This window comes from Sciurus carolinensis, unplaced genomic scaffold, assembly GCF_902686445.1.
Source record: "Sciurus carolinensis unplaced genomic scaffold, mSciCar1.2, whole genome shotgun sequence".
Classification (NCBI taxonomy): Eukaryota; Metazoa; Chordata; class Mammalia; order Rodentia; family Sciuridae; genus Sciurus; species Sciurus carolinensis.
In genome coordinates this window covers 546,095-551,655 of record NW_025920229.1, presented here as the reverse complement: position 1 = coordinate 551,655, position 5,561 = coordinate 546,095, and positions in this window count along the sequence as shown.

Below are 5,561 nucleotides of genomic sequence, written 5' to 3'. Positions count from 1 at the left end.
AAGCAGGTTTTATTTAAAAAAATAGTAACATAGACTTCCCCCAGGAGGGGGAAGGTGGAGCATGGCTGGTGTCCTGGTATCCCAAGAAGTGGGAGCAGCCAGCCCCTTTTACATATTTAGACTTTCTTTTGTTCTCCTGCCCTCTGCTCCCTTATCTCTCTCCTGACTAGCCCAGGAGATGTGGTGGGATGGGTCAAAAAGTGAGAGCCGATGGGCAGGGGGAAGGGCCAAATGGAGTGATCCAGGCAGGTGGCAGCCCAGGAGACATTATTTAACAACTTTAGAACTCCCTGCAGGGAGGGACAACTCTTGGGACAGGTTACCTTAGCAACAGGTTGGAGCAGGAGCAGGTTAATCTTGGAATGGGTGGAGGAGGGGGTTCTGGAGCATCACATTTAATCTCCCAGAGGCAGAGCCTTCAATTTCCCAGATCCATCTTTGCAATGCAACTCTAGTATCTATCTACACCGACTGTCTTTTTAATGATTATTTTTAAAAATTTTTACAGACTGCATTTGATTCATTGTACACAAATGGGGTACAACTTTTTGTTTCTGTGGTGTGCATGATTTCATACCACTCTGATCATACATGTACATAGGGTAATGATGGCTATCGCATTCTAGCCATCTTTCATAACCCTACCCCCTCTACCCTCTCATTTTCCTCTATGTAATCTAAAGTTTCTCCATTCTTCTCTCACACCCCATTCTCCCACCCCCACTATATATCATCTTCCCACTTATCAGGGAAAGCATTCAACCTTTGGTTTTTTGGGATTGGTTCATTTCACTTAGCATGATATTCTCCAAATGCCATAATATTATTCTTCTTTATGAATAATATTCCATTGTGTATATATACCACAGTTTCTTCATCCATTCATCTGTTGAAGGGCATCTAGGTTGGTTCCAAAATCTAGCTGCTGTGAATTGAGCTGCTGTAAACATTGATGTGACTACGTTACTGTAGTATGCTAATTTTAATTCCTTTGGGTATAAACCGAGGAGTGGGATAACCTGATCAGAAGGTGGGTATAATATAATATAAAGCTACTCCCTCACCCTTTACCTGCAGTCATTTCCCCACCTCCCAACTTACAACCTAGCTTGTCAGTCTGTGAACACTAGCTAACCATTGGTTCATCAGTCAACTTGCAAGTATTCTTCTCCACTATTGGTTCCTGCCAGCCTGTGAGATTCCAATATCTGGGAGAAGCTCCTAGCCATTTCTCTTCTTTTCCTTTCTTTCCAACCCCGAGCAGACGCTCTAGTCATCCGCCTAATAAAATCTCTAGTGTGAGTTCCCGTGTCTGGAGTGGTTTTCTGCATGCTGTCGCTGGACCGCAACTCAGACCAGGCACCCAGAGTGCCTGCTCCCCTGGATTTAAAGGTCTGAGCTGCCTTGGGACCCGAGCTGAGCCACATTTTTCTTACAGTGGGTCCATTTCAGTTTTCTGAGGAATCTCCACACTGTTTTCCAGAGTGGCTGCACCAATTTGCAACTCCACCAGCATTGTAAAAGTGTGCCTTTTCCCCCAAATCCATGCAAACATCTATTATTGTATGTGTTCTCGATAACAGCCCCAATCGATAACATGAAAAGAGAGCCTATGGAGTGGGAGAAAATCTTTTCCACATGCACTTCAGACACAGTACTAATCACCAAAATTTATAAAGAACTTACAAAACTTTATGCCTGTCTTCAATTCTTGTTTCTTTAGGCATTTCCATAACAACCCTTCCTTTATAGCCTCCAGCTTTATTTACTTGTGGTAAGGCCAACCCGAGTATACATCTTAAGTTACATTTTAAAAAAACAACATTGTTTTCTTTTTAAATGTCCATGTAGGACTGTACTCAGGCTACACTCTCCTAACAGGAGTTTAAGACCAAGTTGTCAAAACTGACCTTGTTCCTATCCATTATAAAGAGTAAGCTGAGATTCCTCAGAGATCACTCCTGGGGACATGTATGAAGCCTCCTAGTTCCTTTAGGTTTTCTCTACCAGTGGTGCCATGTGCCAGGATGGGTCAGGTCAGGGTCTTGATGACCATACGTGGCTTCTCATGGAAGCATTAGGCCTTTCACTCTTCAGTGAACCTCCTCTTTGCAGAATGTGCACGGGTTGGCTTCTTGTTCTCTAATATCCACTCACTCTCCCTGATTGGACTCTGGAGTTTCAGAGTGCTTAGAGGGGTCCTGTCATTCTCTGGGTGCTGGCTGACCTTAGAGGGCCAGGGACAAATATTGGCTGCTTTTTCCTTGGCCTTTTTATTTCCTTGGTTTTAGTCTCCAAATTTTTGCTTTCAAACACTCAGCAAGCCAGTTTTACCAGTCTTAAAGTGTGAGTAACAGGTTATAACTTCAATATCTGTAATTTTACTGTTACCCCTTTCATTTATTTGGGGTTAGTATTAGTACTGGAAGTCAGCATTATATACTATCTGTCCTGTAGGTGATGGTTTATTATCTCAAATTAAACCCAAGTTTTTTTTCTTTTAGAAGCAGCACCTCTGCAAAACACTAACAGGCATTAGTTATAAAGTTTACAAAGAAATACAAAATGAAATTAACAGAGCAAAAACATATTCAGTTTGTATAATAGCTATGAACAAAGAAAAATGACTTTTATAATCTTGAACCTTTACTTAGTTATACATTATATCCCCTGCTTGAGATCATAGTAGTCTTTACAACAAAAATCAAAAATCTTTTGAACACAACTTTAAATGAACTTAAGTCTAGCCTATTTTGGAGCCATTCTAACATGGAGTGAGGCAGAAGGCAGAAGGCAGAGCCTTATCTCTGGTAAGGCAGGGCTCTTCACAAATAACACAATGCAACATTACATCTGAAATATGATTCAAAGAAAACAGAGTTTTTAACCTTTATTTGTAGGAAAGTGGTAAAATGTTTTCATGCTTTACAATGAAAACACCTTTAAACAGATCAGGCTCTCATTAGCTTTTAAAAATACATTTAAATTTCTACCCCAGTGTAAAAAGTAACATAAAATTTTACATACATCTTATTGATAACAGGTCTAGTTACAGAAGATTAAATGACATTAATAAATCCCCAATAAATTTTGCTATTTCTGTAAGCCTAAATTTAGCATTATAGACAATTGTAGTTTGGATAACACCATTGTGGCAAAGTGCTAGAAGAACATGAGTGTTCTTAATATACAAAGAACTAATATTTAGTGTCACCTTTACACAGATGTCCTTATACTAACTAGGTTTAGTTTTCACAGTAAAATTTAGAATCCACATATAATTTACAGGTCTTCAGAGTTTAGCAGTACTAGCAAAAATCAAGGGTTGCCTTAAACCTCATACATTTAGGGAACAGTGTTGATGATCAGAACTAGACTTAGTTAAAGCAGTCGGACATAAGACAGTTTTTCAAATGGAAGTGTGGCCCTTTTATGCCAGATGCAATGTATAGAAGATAGCACTGATTGGATGAACCTATATGAACTTTCATTTTATCAATGTTTACAGAACATTTAGATAAGGCTTAGACCAACATATTTAGTTTCAGATGTATATGTATCTCTAGTTACATATATTTAGGTTATTCATGAAAATCAAACCTGGTCAAAATTTTAAGTAATCTGTTTCTCTGACAAACAAAAATCCTAAAAGTAATGGACATCACACTTTGATGTTTTATAGCTCTCAAGTATTGCACAAGTTGGTACTCATCAATGTGAGGTTTTTAACAGGCAGAATAGGCAGAATAGGATATCTAGCAAGGCTGACTCAATTCATATTTAAACAACTGTCCAGAAGAGAATGAATGCCTCTTTCTTAAGGGGTTATCCACCGCCCCCGCTGGGCAAGTTATTTCCTCCTAAAACAATCTTGGTTAAGATAACATTGATCACCTTTCTATTCCCATGGACAAAGAGTGGCTGGAAAGCAGAGTAGAGGCCAGGTCCTCTTTGCCCATCTCTCTATAGACCAAGTAACTTTCCTTAATTTTTTTTTCTGCTTTATCACAGGACTTGTGTCCTTAACCCACAGCAAGATGGTTTGCAGCTGCCTGGGGCCAGGCTGGGAAGCAGCACTCGGACTGTCAGCACTGGGTTGAAAGGAAAACAAAATCCTCCTTTGCTGTCCTGCTATACTCACATAATTAGAGGCAGCACCTTTTTGTATCCAGCTTAGTTCTGGACTGTTAAGACTCATTATTATGTAATTGTATACATGCCTGTATATACAGAATCTTGCTTATTTTATCTCTGACAGACCAACTCCCAACTTCAAGATTGTATGGTAATTCAGAGAACCATTCAAAGTTTATATTTATAGGTGGCCCATTCAGCCAAGATCTTTCCCAAGAAGCAATCTATAGGATCACCACAGTTTTGCCCATGTCTTAAAAGGCCAGAAACAAATACAAACAAAAAACATAGAGACAGGCAAACAGAGAGGATCCCCAAACCATGGCCCAGAGATGAGAACCTTTAAAATAGACCAGATAGGGAGAAATGCCCCCAAGTTCCTACCTTCATCATGACTTCTACACCAGTCATGCCACAGATGTCCCCATGAAAAGGGACCACAGAGGGGAACCAGATGTGAAGAATCAAGGGTCTTGCTGTGCACACCAGGAAGCTTACTGAATGACCAAGGTGTTGCAACTTCACTGATTTGGTTTCCTTTTTCTCAAAGTAGACCAAGATGGAGCAATCCATGTAGTTCAGGGAAAGAGCACAGGAGTTCCCTGAAGCAAAAGAGGCTTCGGCAGCTGCTGGTATGGTCCCTCAGTGTTGGATATTGAAAATGACAAACCTCAAAATAGTATGGCCTGGGAAGAGGGAGTAAAGGGGAAAGCAGCACTTGGGTGTCTTGATCCTGTCCCAGTGCATCCTTTCCCAAGGACAGAACAATCCCTAGAAAGGAAGCCAAAGCATTGATCCTTCCCCAAATAAATCCTTTCCCAGTGGCAGTACAATGAGACCCTGAAAGGAAAGAGATAAGCACTGAAAGCTGACCCCAGACCCTCCATTCTTTTCCAAGTAAACATATTGCCCAGTAAAAACAAATTTTTGAATTCTCATGAACCTGTTTCCTGAGTGCCCAAACTGACCACTCACCCTAGCCCCCCCATATCGCCCAATGAAACAGACCCCAAATTCCTAAGTGCCCCAAATTGACAATCTAATTAATTAAGTCACCTCTTAGTATAACCTATGTAAGCACAGACTTCTCCTTGGGCCAATGGCTCATTTTTCACCAGGAAAGTGGGTCCATTGGAGGTATGATTCCCTTCCTGAATAAAGGCTTTGACTGATCCGTGAAGTTTGCATCTGGCCAGGTCCTTTTGTGCTAACACTCAGTCCCTCCCTTTACTCACAGGCATAGCTCCTCTGGTTCGACCTGAGGCACACTCACTCATCTCCTGACTTTCCAGCACTCAGTTGTTAAAATGTTCACCTTACATCCTCAGCATGGAGGTGTGGTTGTTGGAGTACCATGCCTGCCCAAGAAAGCCAGAAGAGAGGGAGGCTGCTCTCGGGTCCCACCTGGGTCACCAAATTTATTACCA